This window comes from Otolemur garnettii, unplaced genomic scaffold (genome assembly GCF_000181295.1).
Source record: "Otolemur garnettii isolate 467f Iridium unplaced genomic scaffold, OtoGar3 scaffold00004, whole genome shotgun sequence".
In the NCBI taxonomy this organism is placed as follows: domain Eukaryota; kingdom Metazoa; phylum Chordata; class Mammalia; order Primates; family Galagidae; genus Otolemur; species Otolemur garnettii.
The window spans coordinates 27,129,464-27,152,675 of NW_003852399.1; the positions used below are offsets into that span (position 1 = coordinate 27,129,464).

The 23,212-nt window shown below is 35.3% G+C and overlaps 1 protein-coding gene across 3 annotated transcripts in view; it reads right to left on the reverse strand.

Annotated features, from left to right (window-relative positions):
* Positions 1-23,212, reverse strand: part of VPS13B (vacuolar protein sorting 13 homolog B) — a 777,819-nt gene that overhangs the window by 376,144 nt on the left and 378,463 nt on the right. The window lies entirely within an intron of this gene.

Below are 23,212 nucleotides of genomic sequence, written 5' to 3' on the forward strand. Positions count from 1 at the left end.
CTACTTCAGACTTACTTAATCAGAATTGGTAGTGGTTAAGACCTAGCATGCATTTAATATGGTCCCAGGATGATTTTACATATGAGTTACTTTTTTTTTTTGATGAAATATGTAGAAATACACCTCAAACTTCATGACCTGAGGAATGATTAAATAAATTATGGTACAACAACATTATGTAATATCATGCAGTTATCAAAAATATCAAGGAAGAGAGCCCAATATATTGGCCTAGACCCAGGATTTCCATAATACACTTTTCTTTAAAAATAAAAAAATTCAGATATCATAGATATTACAAATGTTTTAGGTATAGGTAGATATAGGAATTGCTTTTGTATAGTTTGAGTGAAAGTTATGTGTGCCCCTCACCCAGATAGTGTGTACTGTACCCATTAGGTATGAACTTACTCCTCCCCTCCTACCCCTCCCAACTGCTTGCTTTCTGTCGAGATTTACTATCAAATGTTCACATGGGTATTGATGGATTAATTCCCATTTAATAGTGAGTACATGGGGTGTTTGTTTTTCTACTCTTATGAACCTTCACTTAGGTAAGTTATTTTAAATAAATTGTACTTGTTTAAAAAATTGGTATTCATAAATTTCAGAACTAAAAGCAATATACTATTTATATTTTTATCTTTTACTAACTTAGATGAGATCAATTCATTAGTATAAATTTCTGAGATAAAACCATCATTTTTATTATGGCTATGGGAAAGTACTTTTTGAAATAATTTTTTAAAGTACACTTATTAGAACGCAGTAGAACCTCTGCAAGTGCATCACCCAAGGAATTGTAACAAACTGGTCGACATACAGAAGTGGTCAATATAAGGAACAAGGCCTACTGTGCTGATACATACATGTAGTGCATGTCCATTCTATGAAAAGTAGATCAACTTAAGGAGGTGGTCACTATAGGGAGGTGGTCAACTATGGTGGAGTTAACAATGTTAACTCCATAATAAGATGTGGTCAGCACTGCGGTACTTTGTCTGTCATATTTTTAAACATATATTATTATGGTATCAGTTTGATGGGAAATACATTCCTATCACTTGTACTTTGGACTTTATGATTCTACTAGTGCTTGTCAATACAAAGAGTATAGTACAGACTTGAGTAGCTCAATTATTTTAAAACACATTGAGAACATTTATTCTCTAATTAGAGGTATGAGGTACCTTACTACAGTTTACTATAGATAAGTACAGTATATAAAGAAGAAACTATCAAAACCAGTCATAATTCACTGTATACTCTGCCATGTCTAATAATGTGTACTTTTTTTTTTTTTAGACATAGGATTTCACTCTGTCACCCAGGCTGGACTGCAGGCCTGATAACAGTTCACTGCATCCTTAAATCCTGACCTCAAATGATCCTCTCATCTTGGCTTCCCAAAGTGCTGGGATTACAGGTGTGAGCCACTGCACTCAGCCTCCATTAACACTGAGTTTCCTTCATATATATTTTTCCCGCATGGGTAATAGATGTGGCCAGGCAAAGTTAGAATCAGATCACAACGTATTTATAGTTTCACATTCCTTTTTCATTAAAGAAAAAATAACAAGTGAATTATTAAGTGGGTAATACTATAAATATATTTTAAGGGAATCTAAGTATGCATTTGATACTCAGTAGGTACCACATGGTAGATTCCCACAAGTTTGAACATTCAAAATGTCTTAAGCAAATATAGTTAATAAAATTACAAAATTAGAAACTCTGACATGGAGACTTGCATAATAGAATAAATCTAACAATAGCAGTTCACAGTAACTTGATTGGAAACAATGTTAACTCCATAATAAGATGTGGTCAGCACTGCGGTACTTTGTCTGTCTTAAGATTTAAAACATTTTGCCCCCAAGAAAGAATTACAAACTTTAAATCATCTGTAACTAATTTTAAAATTGTTGAAAAACCTACATCAAATTCCTTGCTATTTACAAAATAAAGGTTCTGCCAAATCATCTTAAAATATTTAGGAATGATTTTAGATTACATATTTTAAAACTGGTAGTAAGCTACAGGTATTTTTCCCAAACCTTATTTTTCATCTAAGAAATGCTAAATGGTGGTTATACTAGATGGAAGAAGAGTACCTTTAAATCTGTTAAAAATTTTTGAAAGATCCCAAAGAACACTGGACTATCTCAGATATATTTCTGCTTCATCTTTAGAATTAGACCAATAAATTAAAATTGGGTATATCATACCCTAACATATACAACATAACCTTTTATGGTTATGTACCTTTTAAGGTACTACTTCATATCTATTTATTTAGTATGCAGATTGACTGCTTTAAAAAGCACTTTATACCTAGATGAGATATTAACATTTAATGAGAAAAATTCCACAATTAATCACTGTGACAAAAATACACAAAAAACATTCACTGCATGGGTAATCCTTTTACACACACAAACATACTCCAAAATAAAAACATCTTATGTACTTATAATACTGGCAAAACAGTGTCCTGTTTACTCCCCACACTATGCTCAGACATCCACGATAAGCCAGAACTGTATACTATTCAGAGAACTTCATATAGTGTCTATCAATCTGGGGTGACTCTCAAGGATTTTTAGTTTACTTGTAAAGTTCCAATGCTATAATCTGTGTCTCTTATTTTAGAAAAAGATACTGCTGATGTTTTCAAACAAAATGTCAAAAAACAAAAAAAGCAGAAAGACTGAGAATCCCCTCTGTGACCTTTCTATGACATCAACAGAGAATACAAACAAAACAGTTCTCAAGAAAATGATTACCAAAAACTGATATAATTCAGACAAAATAATGTGAAAGGGAGTAAATATGACAGAGGCTTTGGGACAAATGCATAAAGAACAATTAATGAGACTATCCACTGCATATGTCAACACTAAGAAATTGAATGAGGAGGAGTGCCATAAAGGAACATACTAGCTGACAATTGAATGAAACTAAAAATTACTGTGTATTTCCTTACATTGTATCACATGTTGCTGATTTTATACCATAGTAAAATCAGAAGATAATGTTTTAAATGACACAAAAATAGTTTTAATTATGTAGGGTGTCCATAAAGTTCATGTGCGATTTAAAATAGTTGTCTATTTTAAATTGCACACAAATTTTATGGGCACTGTATACATAGTAGAACCTCTATAAGTTGGCCATCCAGCTGTAACAAACTGGTCAACATACAGAGTTGGCCAATATAAGGAACTAGGCCTAGGATACTGATATGTACAAGTGGTATATGTCTGGTCTATGAAAGGTCAAATTAAGGAGGTAGCCAATATAGGCAGGTGGTCAACTATGAAATTCCTACTTATAGAACATGTGTTATCAATTCTGGAGTTAGTGAACAGTGACTAATTATAAAACCTTTATCATATATATCTAATTTATGAGTCTGAATCTTCTTGTTACAGTGTTACAGAGATATACCCAATAACATAATATTCTAGATAGAGAATCATTTTCTCCGTTTAAAATATATTCTATTGTACTACAGGAAAAAGTATGTTCTTGTGGTCAATGTGAGTCACCTTATAAACTTTTACCTCACAAATTAGGAAAGAATGTTGGTCAATACTGGAGACACTTTCTTTCCTCAGTTTTCTTTGCTTTCATAACCTTAGTCATTGAATGATTAATTTGCTATAAGAAAGAAAAAAGTCATCCTCTTTGCAAATTTTTTACACTTATGTTCAATAAGCCAGTATAACTGAGGCAGGTTTATGTCAAATATGAACCAGCATATACAGGCGTACTCTATCATCTACTGTGAGGGTAACACTTCAGAGACACATACACTACAAACACAAGTGAACCAAAATTACTGACATTGTTTCCCCAAACCCATTAGCATTTAACTGACTGAAAGACAATAAAGATAAAGTGCTCTTCATTCTGTGAAGCAATTATCACTTTGATCCCCAAACCAGGAAAGGACCAACAATGAAAGAAAACAATAGACCAATGTCATTAATGAATATAGATGTAAAAATATTCAATAAGATCCTAGCAAACAGAACTCAACAACACATCAAAAATATTACACACCATGATCGAGTTGGCTTTATCCCAAGGTTACAAGGTTGGTTCATCATATGTAAATCTATAAATGTAATACAGCACATAAATAAAAAACAAAGACCATATGATTCTATCAATAGATGCAGAAAAAGCTTTTGATAATATCCAGCATCCTTTCATAATCAGAACACTTAAAAAATTAGGAATAGACAGGTCATTTCTTTTTTTTTTTCCCTTTGGCCGGGGCTAGGTTTGAACCTGCCACTCCTGGCATATGGGGCAAGCGTCCTACTTCTTTGAGCCACTGGCACTGCCCTAGACAGGACATTTCTTAAACTGATAGAGGCCATCTACAACAAACCCACAGCCAATATCATATTGAGTGGAATAAAATTGAAAACATTCCCATTCATTTCTGGAACTAGGCAAGGATACCCGTGTCTCCACTGCTATTCAACATAGTAATGGAAGCCTTAGCCATGGCAATCAGGCAAGAGAAGGTGATCAAGGGTATCCAAATGGTGTCAGAGGAGATCAAACTCTCACTCTTCACAGATGACATGATCTTATACCTGGAGTGGGGGCTTGGGGGCAGGAGAGAAGGTATTTGGTGGGACCTGACCTACTGTGCATAATGCAATGGTATATTTCAAAATTACTAAAGTATACTATAAATGTCTTACCACAACCAATAAGTGAGATGATATTTATGTTAATCAGTCTGATTTAAGCATTCCATATTGTATATCAAATCAGGACCTTGTAACTCATAACTGTACACAGGAAACAACAAAAAACATTTAATTCTAGGTTTCAGAGTTCCTGAGAGAGCTTCTCATTATTTGAGAAAATAGTTAAAATTGGAAAAAGAAAGTGTTCTTTAATTCTAAATGATATTAATTTAACTAATAGGTATTTTCATGGAATCAAGGCTTTAAAAATAATAAAAAGAGTATAAAGTGGAAGAAGAGAACGGCTAAAATGCCTGGGAAAAAAAGGAAATAAAAATTAGCTACCTTTAGTTTTATTTTCCCTTAAACAAAATTCTACATTTGAAATATGTTTTATAGTAGAAAATGTGGATTGTACTGCATGTACAAAATATATACTCATAATGACAATATTAAGAGTTAATTGATTTCAAACTTGTGATTTTCTTCACATTTACAAATCTAAGAAATCACCTATTTCTGAAAGTTATTACTGGCTTAATCATGACTTACTCATCAGAATGTCATTAGTCATAAAGAAATTTAATACTGTCTTTTAAAGATTCTCTCAAACTTATGATTTTGATTATAAACAATGCCAAATTAGAATAATTATTATTTTTAAAGGAGAAAGGACTAAAAATAATAGCACCAACATTTAGGAAATTAAAGTAGTAGTAGCTACCCTACAGTTTTGAAAGAAATGTGACTACTATGACAATGTGTGACTTATGTAGGGTCAATTTTTGGTATTGAAGATTGCTAATACTCTGTAAGACCAGATTAGTAATATCAGGGCCAGGGGATAGACAGCTATCTTAGTCAGCTCAGATTCCTGTAACAAAATGCTATAGACTATTTGCTTACACAGTAGACCTTTATTTCTAATTGCTCTGGAGCTGGGAATTCTAAGATCAACGTGCTGGCAGATTTAGTTCTTGGTGAGTACCCTCTTTAAAACTATCTTGTACAGAGCTGCTTTCTCACTCTCTTATATATGATCAAGAGAAAAGCACAGGCATTTCTTCCTCTTCTTAAAAAAGCACTAATTGCCTCATGAAGGCTCCAACCTTAAGATGTCATATAAATGTAATCACCTCCTAAAGGTCCCACCTACCTCCTAATACCATCCCATTAGCGATAAGGAATTCAATATACAAATTTTAGAGGAACACAAATATTCAGTCCATAACATTAGTTAGTATAGACAAAACTGAAACCTGGGCTTATATAAGAAAGGGAATAAAGAAGCCAAAATCTTATAGATTTGTAAACCAACAGTGAAAACAGAGAGTAGAGGTACAGATCAGAATAGCCAGGAAAGCTGTAAATATAAAAGACATTTATATTTGAGAGAAGGGCAGAGAAAAAGGAAAAAGACCCTATGAAAAATGTTACAGAAATATTATGAGTTAATAAACTATGTGACATTATTCTAGGATCTAGAGACAGAGCAGTGAACAATATAAACTCATTGTTTTCATAGAGATTACATAGAGGTAGAAAGAAAGAAAACCAAATGATTAATCAAAATGACATACAGTATATTAATGGTCATAAGTGAAGGAGTTCAGGAAATTTCACCATAAAATATGACTTCTTGGTATAAAGAGTATTTTGGAGTATTTTGAATTAAAGGTCCCTCACAGAGCAATAGGCATCAAAAAACCAACTGACTTCACTTACTCTCCCTGTTATCTCAATATATTGAAGGAAAGAAGATCAAGAATACAATCAGATTTGGCTCAAATCATTTTAAATATAAGACCTGCCTCTTGGGTTAATTTAATTCTCAAAGAGAATCATTTATAAGTTTATCATCTTCTCTTACATCCATACATTCTCCCACATTGCTGTTTGTACTCCCTAGTAACTACTGAACAGAGTTATCTATTTTCCTTAGCGCTCCTTCCCTTCTAAAATAAGGACATATAAATTTCTGGACCCCTATTTCATTTACTAATCTGTCTTATTGTGAGTTGATCTTTCAGGAAAGCTTCTTGAGAAAGGGAAAAATTCTCACATATAAGCATTCTAAAGAGCAATTAGCAAGGTAATAGGAAAGAAGCTAATATAGGTGTCATTTAAAGATAAGATAGTACTACACTAAGGCCTATAATAAAGTGAAATTTTGTAGAGTGAGCCACAGGGCAAGTTGGAAGAAAACTATTCCAGGAGAAGTGCAAAGGCCCTACAGTGGGAATGTGTATAGATGCGAAGTTGTCAATGCTTTGATTGACTTCTGTTAAAGTAACAAGAAGGTAATTTGTTGAGTAGGGAAAATAACTGGATAAACAAAGACATTGTCAGAAAATATATAGTAACTATGATTAGGAGTGAAAAGACATTAAAGGAGTTGGGAAAAGCTTACTTTACAAAATTATCAATGAAGACCAGAAGATTTTCTTAAATACAATCAGGAACTTAAGAAGAAAAGACTTAGACTTCATTCCATGAAAATTAGAATTTAAAAGAGTAAGTATATAACCATTCATTTGTGCCATCTTATTTGTTTATTTATTTAGACAGAGCCTCACTCTATTGCCCAGGCAAGAGACCTGAAAATTAGAATCAAGAAACTATATAACCATTCATTTGTGCCATCTTATTTATTTATTAATTTAGACAGACAGAGTCTCACTCTATTGCCCAGGCAAGAGACCTGTAGTGCCAACCTAGCTCACAGCAACTTTAAACTCTTGAGCTCAAGTGATCCTGCTACCTAGACTCCCAAGTACCTGGGACTACAAGTGCTCACCACAACATCTGGCTAATTTGTCTATTTTTAGTAGAGACGGAGTCTCACTCTTCCTTAGGCTGGTCTTGAGCTCCTGAGCTCAAGCAATCCTTTTGCTTCAGCCTCAATTACAGGTGTAAGCCACCATGCCCAGCCTATTTGTCCTATTTATTACACATAGCAATGGAAACCATAAGTACCTACCACACTACTCACAGTCTTCTCCTATATAAAGCAGTTATGAGTAATTCTTTTTGTGTAAGTCACAATGCACTACATTGCATGACTCTTAATGGAGCAAAGCCAAGGAGGCTAAAATGAAAAAACTAATAGGCTATAAAATAGCTTGACAAAAGAGGATTCAGGTGAGATATACAGTTATGGCCAAATATGGAGATTAAAAAAAAATCTTTTCTTTCCCCAAAACTGTAAAGCTGGATATAATAAATAGAAAACAGGGGTTGGGGTTTGCTCAACCATTGGTACTGCCAACACCTGTATCACAGTAGCTCCTTAGGGGCCTGAGAACTCGCTTACACACCTTGCTGCCATTATAAGCAAGAATTGGCCCCCAGGGCCCATTAAAACAAGTCCAAGTATAAGCCAGTCTGTGGCTAGAGTAAGCCACCCTGGGACGGCATTTTCAAAGTGCTGAAAGAAAATACTGCCAGCCAAGAATTCTATTATCTGTAAAATTAACCTTTATAAATGAAGAAGTAATAAAATTTTTCTTAAACAAGCAAATGCTAAGGAAATTTATCACCACTTGATAACCCTACAGAAAATCCTCCTGGGGGGTCCTTAACTTGGATGTGAAAGGATGATATTCATCATCCTGAGAACACATGGAAGTATAAAACTCTCTGGTAAAGAAATAACAAAAAGAGGAATGAGAAAGAAATGAAATGGCAGCATTATAGAATTCCACCAAATGACAGTGGCAAAGAACCAGTGAAAAAGAAAGAATTTAGAAAACATTTAACAATTTGAGAGGAACAAAACCTCACATAACACTATTAACCTCGACAATAACTGGGGTAAATGCTCCATTAAGAGCTGTAAATTAGCCATAAGAATAAAAACAAACAAACCCATGATCTAATTATATGCTGCTTACAAGAAACTCACTTCATCAATAAAGCTATACACAGAAAGAAAAAGAGTTGACAAAAGATAGTCCATGCTAAAGTCTAACCATGCTAAAGGAAACCAAAAGCAAGCAGGAATAGTTATACTTAATTCAGATAAAACAGACTTTAAGTCAAAAGCAGTAAAAAAAATTTAGAAGACAAACAAGGCCATTATATAACGATAAAGCGATCATTTCAGCAAGAGGATGTAACAATCCTAAATATATACAACACTGGAGTGTTCAGATTCATAAAACAAATATCATTAGGCCTAAAGAAAGACAGAAAACAAGACAATAAGAGCAGAAGACGTCAACATCCTACTCACAGCATTTGCAGATCATCTAGACAGAAAAATCAATGAAGAAATACTGTGCTTAGATCGGACTTTGGACCAAATGTACTAAACAAACACATATAGAACATTCTACCCAACATCTGCACAACATAATTCATCAGTAGGTAAAACAGCCTCCAAGATATTGTAGGCTATAAAAGAAGTTTCAATGATGTTTAAAAAACTGAAACCACATCAAGTATCATAATAGAACACAGTTGAAAAATCAATGAAAGGAACTCTGGAAACTATCTAAACATGTCAATTAAACAACATGCTCCTAAATGACCATTGGGTCAATGAAGAAATAAAGACAGAAATTAACATTTCTTGAAATCAAGAGAAATAGAAACACCATATCACACCTCTGAGATGGGTCACAAAAAAAAATCTCAAAGTTCTTTAAAAAACTGAAATCAATCAAGTATCATAATAGGAGACAGTGAAATATAACCAGAAATGAGTAACAAGAGGAACTTCAGAAACTATTTAAACAATATATTCCTAAAGGACCACTAGGTAAGACATAGAGACAGAAATCATAAAATTACTTGAAATAAATAAAATGAAAACACAACGTAGCAAAATCTTTGTGATAGGCTGGGTTTGGTAACTCGTGTGTATAATCCTAGCACTTTGGGAGGCTGAGGCAGAACTGTTTGAGGCCAGGAATTTCAGACCAGCCTGAGCAAGAGCCAGATCCTGTCTCTACAAAAAATAGAAAAATTACCTGGCTGGGGTGGCACATGCCTGCAGTACCCACTACTTGGGATGCTGAGTCAGAAGGATCACTTAAGCACAGGACTATGAGGTTGCAGTGATCTACAATGATGCCACTGAACACTCACATGGGGAGGCAGAGAAAGATACAGTCTCAAAACAAACAAACAAACCTGTGGGATAAAGCAGGCAGTGCTAACTGGAAAGTGCTAATAGAGAAGATTACAGTATTAAATTCCTACATCAAAAAATTAGAAAGATTGCAAATTAACAAACTAATGCCACACCTCAAAAAACTAGAAAAGCAAGAACAAACCAAACCCAAAATTATCAGGGGGAAAAAATGCCCAAACGAAAAAAGATCAGAGCACAAGTAAATGAAGTAGAGACTTAAAAAACAACATAAATAATCAATGAAACAAAAAATGTGGGTCTTGTAAAAGATGAACAAAACTGATAAACTCCTGGCTAGACTAACTAGGAAAAGACCCAAATAAACAAAATCAGAAAGGAAAAAGGAAACATTACTGCTGATACTACAGAAATATAAAATATCATCAAAGACTATTATTAACAATAATATACTCACAAACTAGGAAACCTAGAGGAAATAGATAAATCTTGAAAATGTACACCCTCCGTCCATGTGAACATGAAGGTCACAGAAGGTTGTGAGGGCGGGCCTCCTAAAGGTTCACAGCCTTTTTAGTTCCACCCATGGAGATTGGCCATACACTAGTGCCAATTGGCCCTACACCCCATGGGAACTATTATCTGGGGGCATGGCGAGACCTGCCTATGAAGGATTCTGGAGAGCTTTGAGACCCCAACCCAGTAGGATCTGAAGCTGAGGAAATAATCAGGCAATCACCGCAGACAGTTATGTTGGGAAACAGGTCTATGCCCCGGAACTAGAGAGAGGTTCCCAGCTGTGTTGTCCGTCCCCTACAATTACAGCATCATCTGGTGTCCCAACAGTATATTACAACACAAATATATTCCTACTACAAAGTCTGTCCCTTTGGCCATATATATAGGTATAAAAACATGTATATGTATAATTATTATTTTTATTTTTTCTTTTCCTTATTGTTGTTGTTAATATTTTTTATTTTTTCCTTCATTTATTAGTTGCTGAGGTTTCTTATTTTGGGTTATTAGAGCTTTTTGTTATATTAATGTATTTTGTTTCTGGCGAATTTGTTTGGTTGGTTCTTTTTTTTCTTAACTTTCATTTTTACCTTTATTAAGAGCAAGGACTCCTATATTTTTGTGTATACAGTTTTTTAGCCTCATTTATCCTCTCTTCCTATTTCACTACTCTACATTCTCTCTTTGGATAGAGACTCTACTACCTTTCTTCTCTATCCCATATAAATCACTTCTGCTACGGCTAAGATATCCCTTCCCTTTTTTGTTATGTTTGTTTGTCTTTCTCCTTTCTTTCTTTACTCAACTTCCCCATCTCACCTTTATTTGATACAATGGTATTTTTAATTTCCTACATTTATTCTTATTTTGATATTATTTCTTCTTTTCTTTTCTTTTTTTGCTGAGAGCTGGGGTGACACAGCTGTGGTCTGGCAGCAATAGTCTGGTTCAAGGGGGCTAAGAGACCTTTCTCTCTACCTTTGGCCCTCAGAAGAAAGTATCGGCAAGATAAAGCTGCAGACTTTTTCTGTTTTGTTTTCAGTCTTCCTGAATTTTTCCTTTTTATTTTTTGTTTTTGCTCTTTTTCTTCTCTTCCTATTTTTGGCAGAGGAAGAGTCTGGCTCTGCTTAGGCTGCTAAGGAGCATCTGATTTCAAGGAACCCACACAGTCCAACCTCTCAAAATCCTTGAATTACAGGCACTATGTTGAATAGTACTGGTGACAGAGCACAACCTTATCTTTTTCCGGTTCTGAGTGGGAAAGCTTTCAGTTTTACATATTCAGTATAATATTAGCTGTGGGTTGTCACAGATGGCGTTGATCGGTTTAAAAAATGTGCCACCTATGTCTATATTCTTCAGAATTCTAATTAGAAAAGGATGTTGAGGGCAGCACCTGTGGCTCAGAGGGGTAGGGAGCTGGCCCCATATGCTGGAGGTGTCGGGTTTAAACCCAGCCCCGGCCAAAAAAAAAAAAAAAAAAAAAAAAAAAAAAAAAAAAAAAAAAAAGAAAAGGATGTTGAATTTTGTCAAATGCTTCTTCTGCATCTATTGAGAGGCTCATATGGTCTTGAGTACACAGTTTACACTGCTATGAGAATCTAATGCTACTGTTGATCTGACAGGAGGTAGAGCTCAGGCAGTGATGCAAGTGATGGGGAATTGCAGTAAACATGGATGAAGCTTCACTTGTTTGTATGCCACTCACCTCCTTCTGTGTGCCAGGTCCCTAACAGGCCATGGACTGGTACTGGTCTGCAGCCCAGGGGTTGGGGAATCAGTGTTAGGCCACAAAACAAGTTTTAATAAATTAAATAGAATTAAAATCTTACTAAGTATGTTCTCTGAAAACAACAGAATTAGATTAGAAATCAACAACAAAAAGAAACCTGTGAAATTCCAAAACATTTGGAAGTAAAGCAACACACTTCTAAGTAACCCAGGTTCCAAAGAAGAAAACATAAGGGATAATTATAAAATATTTTGAAGTAAATGAAAATGAAAATATATCAAAATTTCTGAGATGCTGTTTAGGAAATCTCTCAAATCAATAACCTACGTCTTCACCTTGAGAAACATATGTTTAAAAAATTCAGTGAAACTAAAACTTGGTTCTATGTCTAGATTATCAAAGTGACAACCTTTGAGAAAGACCAATCTAGGAAAAAGGGAATAAGTCAATGATTACCAAAATAAGAAATGAATGGGGTAATATCACTATTAACTCTTCAGAAATTATAAAGGATTAAAAGGACATCTTAATAACTTTATGTCAACAAATTAGACAACTTAGATGAATGTACAACTTTCTACAAAGACACAAACTATTCTAAGTGACTAAAAAAGAAACAGAAAATCTACACAGACCTACAACAAATAAAGAAATTCAATTATTAATTTTGAAACTTTCCACCAGAAAAACCCCACCAATTCCACATGATATCACTGGTAAATTCTATCAAACACCGAAGGAAATAATGTCAATTCTTCATGAACTCTTCCAAAACCAGAGCAGAAGGCTTTCTAATTCATTCTCTGAGGCTAGCATTAACTTGATATGAAAACCAAAGTCATTACAAGAAAACTATAGACTAAAATCTCTTAAAGAACACAGACACAAAAATTCTTTAAAAATTTAACACCATATGAAGTACATGACATACTATGACCAAATAAGATATATTTTGAAGTACAAGGTTGTCTTAGTCAATTAATAAATTAATTATGGGGGGGGTTGAAGGGGGGAGAGAGGGTGATTGGTGGGGTCACCTCTATGGTTTATCTTACAAGGGTACAAGTGAATCTTTCTAAAAGCACAGTATGAACGTTTTAACTCAATAAGAAAATGACATGAAGGTTATGTTAACCAGTTTGATGAGAGTATTTCAAAATGTATATGAAAACAGCACCCCATGATTGCATTAATGTACACACTTATGCTATAAGAAATAAAAATAAGAAAAAAAAGAAATTAATCATATAATTAATGTAATAGTTAATAAAAGCAGCATATGAGGCAATAATTATATGATCATCTCCGGAGATTCCTAAAAGCATTTGATAAATCCAAAAGCAATTTATCATAGAAGTCTCACTAAACTAGAAATTAAATGGATTATTCTCAACCCACAAAGAGCAACTGTGAAAAATCCACAGACACCAGAAGAGTTAATGTTGAAAGACTCAATGCTTTTCCTCTATGCCTAGGAACAAGGCAAAAATATATGCTCTCACTAGTTCTATGCAACAATGTACAAGAGATTCTAGCCTCTGCTCTAAGGTACAAAACAAAACAAAATTAATGACATCAAGATGAAAAAGAGGTAGAAGAGAGGTCTTTGTTCAGATATGCCACAATTCAGTGTATATAACATCTCAGAAAATCCAAAATAAAAACAAGTAGTAAACAAGTTCAGCAAAGTCTTAGAATATAAGAAAAATATAGAAAATTCAACTATTTTTATAAACTAGGAATAACACAAAAATAAAAATAAGAATATAATTCTATCACAATAGCATGAAATTAATAAAACACATAGAAATAAATTTAACAAAGGAATTATAAGATTGGTGCACTGAAATTTACCAAGTATTTGTGAGTATGTAAATTAAAAATTCTGTATTCATAGATTGAAAGGCTCAATATTTTTAAGATGACAAATTACTGATCCACAAATTAAACACAATTCCTACCAGCAGACTCTTTTTGTACAAATTGATAAGTGAATGCTAAAATTTTTATTAAAATGCAAAGGACATGGAATAGACAAAATAATTTCAAAATAGGAAGTTGGACAACTTAGATAACCTAATTTCCTAATTTCAGAAAGTACTATGACACCACTATAACCAAGACTGTGTGGTATAGACACAAGGATAGGCAAATAGATCTATGGACTAGAATTGATAGTGCAGAAAAAATAATTACCTTTATGGGTAGCTAATATACAACAAAGATGCCAAGACAATTTGATGGAGAAAGAAGAGTGTTTAAACAAACAGTAATATGATAATTAGATTTCCACATGCAATAAAATGAATCTAGATCCTTACCTCACACTAAGATCCTCAGAATGGATCACAGATCTAAATGTAAGAGTTAAAACTATCATACCAAAAGTACAATTGATCAAAGTAAAAAAATTAGCAAAGTGGATTGCGTAAAATTTTATATTTTTATGCTTCAGAAGTAGGAATGAAGAAAATGAAAGGACAATCCACAACCTAGAAAAAAATATTAGCAGATTGTATCTGAGAAAATATTCCTATCTGGAATATGAAAATAAAATCCCTTAGGCCAGGCTTGGTGGCTCATGCCTATAATCCAAGCACTCTGGGAGGCTGAGACAAGAGGATCAATTGAGCTCAGAAGTTCAAGACCAGCCTTAGCAAGAGAGAGACTCCATCTATGCTAAAAATAGAAATAATTAGCCAAGTATTGTGGCAGGTGCCAGTAGTTTCAGCTCCTTGGAAGGCTGAGGCAAGAGGGTCTCTTGAACCCAGAAGTTTGAGGTTGCTGTAAGCTAGACTGACACCATGGCACTCACTCTAACCAGGGCAACAGAGTGAGACTCTATCTCAAAAAACAAAAACAAACAAACAAACAAAAACTCTTACAACTGAAAAATAACTAACTCAAAATGATTTGAACAGACATTTCCTAAGGAAGATACATGAGGTCAGATGATTAAGTTCACAAACTCACCCTAGAAAAGGTATAACATACCTCACTGTTGAATATCACCACAGTCACCTTCGAAGTATTCCACCTAGGAATCTATGCACTGAGACCAGTGCCTAGTCCACCCATCAAAGTAATTTTCCAACTTTTTTTCTAGAATAGTCATCGGAGCTGTTGTTGTAGGAGGTTTGACAATTAAGTTTGTGAACTCATCCTAGCCTAAGTGCTACATACCTCACTGCTAAATATCACTTTGGTCACCTTTGAAGTATTACCCCTGGGAAGCTACGTACTGATACCAGCACCTACTCCACCCATCAAATCACTTTTTTTCTGGAATGGCCTTCAGAGCTATAGATGTATTACCCATCATGTCCTGAATGTCATCAAATTGTCATCCTTTCAATATTTCCTTATCTTCAAGTAAATAAAAAAGTCATTATGGGACAGATCAGATGAGTAGGGAGGAAGTTCCAGTAGTTATTTGTTTACTGGCTAAAAACTCCCTTAGAAACAGTGCTTTGAGAGCTGGTACATTGTCATGATCCAAGAGCCGTGAGTAAGCTATGATTGTACCACTGTACTCCAGCCTGAGCAATAAGGTAAGACCCTGTCTCTTTAAAAAGAAAGAAAAGAAAAGAAAAGAAAAGAAAAGAAAAGAAAAGAAAAGAAAAGAAAAGAAAAGAAAAGAAAGGCAAAAAGTAAAAGAATGAAATTCTGCTCACAAAAGACACATTAAGAGAATGGAGAAAAGCCACACACTAGGAGAAAATATTTGCAAAAGACATATAATAAAGGACTATTACTCAAAATAGCAATGAACAACACTAAGATGAGCCCTAAAGTAAACTGCAGACTCTGGGTTATAATGAAGTCACCAAATGAGATGTCACTGTGTTTCATCAGTTGTAACTAAATGTACCATGCTGGTAGAGGCTGTTGATGAGGTGAAGACTATGCATGTGAAGCACTAGGGGATATACCAGATATCTCTATACCCTCCCATTCAATTTTGCTGTAATCCTAAAACTGCTTTAAAAAATCCAATCTAAAAAAAATGATCAGGAAAATAGGACATCATATTGCATCTGCCATGTTGGTTATTGTTTTGGGAGTAAGTGTGGTTGGGGAGGGAGGACACTGGGAAATGCAAAATTGATCAGCAGGGAATAAATAGTATAAGGGTTCTTTTTCAGCTTTTAATAGCTACAGAACCCATAGCTAAACTAAAAATGGAGCAGGATAGACACAAACTAGGAAAAGAATAATGTCTACAGCAGTTACGTTAAGTACATTTAGGTAATCCAACAGCTTCATTTTATTGGTAATACATATATAGTCAATTAAATTTGCAAACTTCTCCTAGAAAAAGTGCTACATACCTCATGGCTGAATATTACTATGGTCACCTTCAAAGTACTCTCCTTGGGAAGCTATGCACTTATGCCAGTGCTGAGACGTTCACCCTTTTCAGCAATTTTGGAACTGTTTTTCTAGAATAGCCATCATAGCTATCATTGTAAAAAAGTGCTTTGAAGGATGGACTAGGTGCTGCTTCCCAAGGGTAGTACTTTGAAGGTGACCAAAGTGATATTCAGCAATGAGTTACATAGCATATTTTCTAGGATGAGTTTGTGAACTAAATTATCAGGCCTCATACAAGATCTCTAATGGCCATGCCAGAAAAAGAGCTCCAAAATGGCTTTGAAGGTGGACTAGGTGCTGGCATTGGTGCATAGCTTCCTGATGGGAAACACCTCAAAGGTGAATATAGTGATACTCAGTGGTGAGGTATGTAGCACTTTTTCTAGCATCAGTTAATGAACTTAATTGTCTGACTTATATATGATTATTTCCAAGAGATTTATTTAAACAACCTCATCATCTAAAACAAACTTGAAGTTCATCTCTGTGCTTCCTCTTCTCCCCAAAGGAATCCTATTTACATACATGGGTTAAGGATTAAAATCAAACACACTGAAACTAGAAACAAAAGTATTACAGCAGTATTTCAGTATTTCTCAGAATAAGTGAAAATTACAGTTATAAAACTATGATTTAAAAAACCTAAAAAGGAACAGTAAGTTTAAACCACTAACGTGAACAAAAATTACACAAAAAAATAGTCCCTGTGTATTTCACAGATGCTGTATAGATTTTCACATCAGCCTCTATAAAACTTCCTAAATCCAACAACAGCAAAGTTTTAATTTATAAATGACCTCTATATTCCTTTTCTATCAAAATATTTTGTTAAAGTCACAGGCAACTCATTCAAAGAAAAAACAAACCTCTGCTAGGCATAGCATAGAAGCTTATCTGCTCAGAGGTGTTGGCTGGATGAAACAAATTACATCTGCAAGGCTCACTGCAAGTGCTCCCCAGTGAAACGCAGTACGTGGATTTTGACCCAAACACCCAACATAGATTGTATCTGGCTATACTAGAGATCATCTCTCCCTTTCCATGTCAATTGAAATCAGATGACACATTTCAACAAACAGTCCCGCATACTCAACTTTATAAGTCTAAGTTCAGTTATAGAAGGAGCCTCAAATCTATACTGAAAACTTATTCACTCTATTAATCATCTGTAATGCTTTTTTTTCCTGCTTTTCCTTTTTTCATTTCTTATTGACCAGGAATTCTTTTTCAATTATTTATAGAGAAGTTAGAAGGTAACATTTTAACTTTTTATATTTTTTTCCTCCTTATAGTAACAAAAAACTATTTGCTATAAATAGCTTGAAACCTCACATGGTCTTCAATTACACAGTGAGCTCCTCCTCTGTGAATATACTGTTCTAGATCAGTGGTTCTCAACCTTCCTAATGCCGCAGCCCGTTAAGACAGTTCCTGTAGGTTGCAACCCACAGGTTGAGAACTGCTGTTCTAAATGATGGGAATAGAGCAGTGAACAAGACAGGTATAGCTCCTGCTCTCTTGATTCCAGTAGGGAAATCAGATGCTGAACAAAAATAATTAAAAATGGGATAAGGGTTTGTCAAACTGTTAAGTAGTGTGCAGGAGAGCACAGAATCAGGATACCTGATAAATAAAAATACCCCAAAGGCTTAAGGATACAAAGGAGGAAGGCTAGAGAAGAAGAAAGACAAGCCATGCTAAGGCACTGAGATGGACAGTGTTGTAGAACACAGAAAGACTGCTAGGGCACCAGTGAGCAGCAAGGGGAGCAGAAGATAAGGCTGGATAGGGGGACAGGGCCAATTCATGTAGAGTCTTGCTGTCATGTGAAAGATTTTGAAATTTATCCTATGGTTGATACAAAGTCATGAAAGGAATTTCAGACAAAAATAACTGAATTACTCTGCATGACAAAGGAAGCTGAATTCAAAATTACTTTGCTGAGGAGATTAAACAGAGAGAGAAAAAAGTCAGAGAAAGAAATTTCTCATGGGAGAGTTGCTACATAAAAATCTAAAGCACAAAATGTATGAGACTAAAAGCTATTTTAAAAATTGTTTGACAAGGGTATAACAATACCTCTTCTTTGTATAGTAGAACGTCTTCAGCAGACTCTGTTTTACCATTAATGTTTCTTTATGAGTGAAGTTTATTAGTGAATTAAATGAAGCAAAGAGTGGTGGCGCCTGTGGCTCAAAGGAGTAGGGCACTGGCCCATATACCAGAGGTGGTGGGTTCAAAACCTGGCCCTGGCCAAAAAAAAAAAAAAAAAAAAGAAGCAAACAGCTATATGTCTACTGCAGAGATAACGGTCCCATATGAGGTTCTAGGGACATGGCAGTAAAACAGACCAAGAAATAAAAATGTATCTGGGATGCAGCAGGCCATGGAATTTGAATATCCCACCTAGGTATTAATAACCATAATGGCTTTTAGTAAGCCACATGACAGATACTGTTCAAAACACTAAAACATTGTCTCATTAATTCCTACAATTCTTCGAAAGAGATACCAAGTAGAGAGTGATAAACTGGGTTCAACCTAAGACTACTGACTGGACTATTCCCTGCAATGGTTTATAAAGTATTAGAAAGCAAGAACCACATTTGTCTTGTTGAAATCTACATTCCTTGTGTAGGCCACCCCGTAGGTGTTCAATACATACTTGTTGAATGAGTGGAACAGATATCATGGGAGGTGAGAAGACAAAAAAAATTTAAAAAGAGGCTGGAGGAATGAACTAGATAGATAGGAAAGTTGGTTTAAGAAAATATCAGCCTAGGTTTTAGGGTGTTAAAAAAAAAAAAAGAAATAGATAACCTTAGAAGGCTGTGGTAAGTAACTTCCTCATCTATAAAGATTGTAGATGTTTCAAGCTTTACTGGAATCAAATTTATGTATCTTAGATGTCTGAGAATATTGAGAAACATTTACGATAGGAATAAAAAGGTCCCATATTATTACATTTGCTCTAATTGCATTCATAATAATAATCCTAGAAATTCTTAAAATGATTGAAATTCACACCATGCTTTCTGCTTAAGTTGGAGAAATAGACTCTCCTGCCAGGCATAAAATTGAACATATACTCTACCCGCAATTCTGAACTCCCATCACTCCCCTGCACTCCCACCCTGAGGTCTGGAAGCCTGTCCCCTGCAGAGTCCAGACTCTTGGACATTTTCTTCAGAGGTATGGACAAGGCGTATGGGTGTAAAGTGGGGACTGCGGTGTTAGGGAGCCAAATGGAAGAGGGAGAAATGGTGCTCTGTGGCACAGTGTGGTGGTGGCAACAACAGGGCTCAGACCATTGGTGATATTTTGGAGAAACACTTCCCTCTGTCATAGCAACCAGAGGAAGCCAGGCCTCTACTCTGGTGGCACCCACGGGCAGAACAGATCTGGGATGGAAACACCATAGGCAAAGTGTGGTAGTACTTGCCCAGGCAGGTGGCAGCAGGGACAGAGACTAGAATACAGGTGCACAGAGGTGGCATACTCCCAGGGCAGGGCTGAGCCAGAATTGCTGCTATTGTGAGCCCAAGATGCACCTGGTCCTGAGTGGAGCATGCTGGGACAAAAGCAGGCTGGAGCATCAGCTCAGGGAGGGGCAGGAACTAACAGCCCTTTGTGAGCTCTAACCATGCTCACCCCAACAGAGAGTGCAGCAGAGACAGAGATGCCAGCTCCATGAGAACTGGTGCAGTGGCAGCAGCACAGGGTGGAGCTGTATTCCTGTTTCTGTGAACGCCAACAATACCTGGTCCACAGTGGAATACAGCCTGGACAGAAATGCAAATTCTGCAAGAATGTAAGTGGCAGCAACATCAATCTGGGGCAGGGCTGGAACTGAATGACACTACCCAGCTTCCATTAAGCACCCAAAGTAGTCAGGTATAATTGGAATTAGAAATTCAAGGAGCATTTCAAAAGTTGTCTCAAGAATTCAATGAATTCAAAGACAAAATCACCAAGATTTTGACACATTGAAACAAGAATTCGCAGCCCTTAAAGATCTGAGAAATACAGTAGAATCCCTGAGTAATAGAATGGAGCAGACAGAAGATAGGATTTCTGACATTGAAGACAAAGCTTTTGAACGCTCCCAAACACTCAAATAGGAAGAGAAGTGGAGAGCAAAAACGGATCCTTCGCTCAGAGAGCTGCAGGATAATTTTAAAAAAACTAATATTTGCTTTATAGGAATTTCTGAAGGTGACAAGATTGCTTCGAAAGGCCCAGATGCTCCACTCCAGGAGAGAATAGAGGAGAACTTCCCAAACATGGCAAGAGATTCTGAAATTCAAATAGCAGACAGTTTCAGAACTCCAGCATGACCCAACCCAAACAAAACAAGCCCCAGACACATCATAATTAACTTCAATAAAGTTAATATGAAGGAGAAAATTCTGCAAATAGCCAGACGTAAGAAAACCATAACATACAAGAGGAAGAATATTAGAATGAATGCAGATCTCCCTGGTGAAATTTTTCAAGCTAGAACAGGGTGGTAATCTACCTTTAACCTCCTAAAACAAAATAACTTTCAACCCAGGATCCTGTATCCAGCTAAACTGAGTTTCATTTATGATGGAGAAATTACTTTAATGACATTCACATGTTGAAGAAATTTGCCATAACTAAACCAGCTCTCCAAGATACTCTCAGACTTATCCTCCATAAGATCAGCACAATCCACTTTACCAAAGTAAACTCACTCAGAAACTTTTGATCAAATTCCAACTTCCATAGTGGCAAAAGGATTAAAAATGTCCACTAGACTTTTGAAAAACTCAATACCCCCAATACTATCAGGCTTATCAATACTCTCAATTAATGTGAATGACTTAAACTGTCCTCTAAAGAGGCACAGGTTGGCTGGCTGGATACAAAAACTAGGCCAGATATCTGCTGGACACCAGAATCTCATCTTACCTTAAAAGATAAATATAGACTCAGGGTGAAGGGATGGTCATCTATAATTCAGGCAAATGGCAATCAAAAAAAAGCAGGTGTTGCAATTTTATTTGCAGATACAATAGGCTTTAAATGAACAAAAGTAAGGAAAGATAAGGATGGTCACCTAATATTTGTTAACAGTAACACTCAACACAATGAAATTTCAATTATTAACATTTATGTAGCCAACCAGAATGTGCCTCGATTTATAAGAGAGACTCTAACAGACATGAGCAACTTGATTTCCTCCAGCACCATAATAGATGGAGATTTTAACACCCCTTTGGCAATGTTGAATAGATCCTGCAAAAAGAAGCTAAGCAAATAAATTTTAGACTGAAACTTAACCATTCAACAATTGGACTTAACAGACATCTACACAACATTTCATCCTAAAAAAACTGAATACACATTCTTCTCATCAGCCCATGGAACATCCTCCAAAATTGATCACATCTTAGGTCACAAGTCTAACCTCAGCAAATTTAAAAGAATAGAAATTATTCCTTGCATCTTCTTGGACCATCACGGAATAAAAGTGGAACTCAGTAACAAGAAGAATCTGCATACTTACACAAAAACATCGAAACTAAATAATCTTATGCTGAACGATACCTGGGTCATAGATGAGATTAAGAAGGAAATTACCAAATTTTGGAACAAAACAATAATGAAGACATGAATTACCAGAACCTCTGGGATACCACAAAGGCAGTCCTAAGAGGGAAATTTATAGCCTTCCTCAAGAGTATGGAAAGAGGGGAAGTTAACAACTTAATGGGACATCTCAAGCAACTAGACCATTCCAATCCGAAACCCAGCAGAAGAAAAGAAATAACCAAAATTAGAGTACAATTAAATAAAATTGAAAACAAAAGGATTGTACAACAGATCAATAAATCAAAAAGTTGGCTTTTTAAAAAGGTCAATAAAATAGATAAACCTTTAGCTAATCTACCCAGGAATAAAAGAGTAAAATCTAATTTTATCAATCAGAAATGACAAAAATGAAATAACAACAGACTCCTCAAAAATTTAAAAAATCCTTAATGAATATTACAAGAAACTCCATTCTCAGAAATATGAAAATCTGAAGGAAACAGACCAATACTTGGAAACATGCCACCTTGCTAGACTTAGCCAGAATGAAGTGGAAATGCTTAACAGGCCTATAGCGAGTTCTGAAATAGCATCAACTATATAAAATCTCCCCTAAAAGAAAAGTCTGGGACTAGATGGCTTCACATCAGAATTCTACCAAACCTTTAGAGGATCTAGTGCCTATATTACTTAACCTTTTCCAAAATATAGAAAAAGAAGGAATACTACCCAACACATTCTATGAAGCAAACATCAACTGGATCCCCAATCCAGAAGAAGACACAACAGAAAATTATAGACCAATATCTTTAATGAATACTGATGCAAAAATATTCAATAAGATCTTAGCAAACAGAATCCAGCAACACATCAAACAAGTTGATGTGGGTTTTATCCTAGGGTTTCAAGGCTGGTTCACTATATGTAAATCTATGAATATAATTCATCACATAAATAAAATAAAAAACAAATACCATATGATTCTCTCAATTGATGCAGAAAAAGCTTTTGATAATATCCAGCATCCTTTCATGATCAGAACACTTAAGAAAACAGGTACAAAAGGGACATTTCTTAAACTGATAGAGGCATCTACAGCAAACTCACAGCCCATATTGCACTGAATGGAGTTAAGCTGAAATCATTTCCACTCAGATCAGGAACCAGGCAAGGCTGCACATTGTTTCTACTGTGACTTTGGATAATTTCACCTTTTTTCAT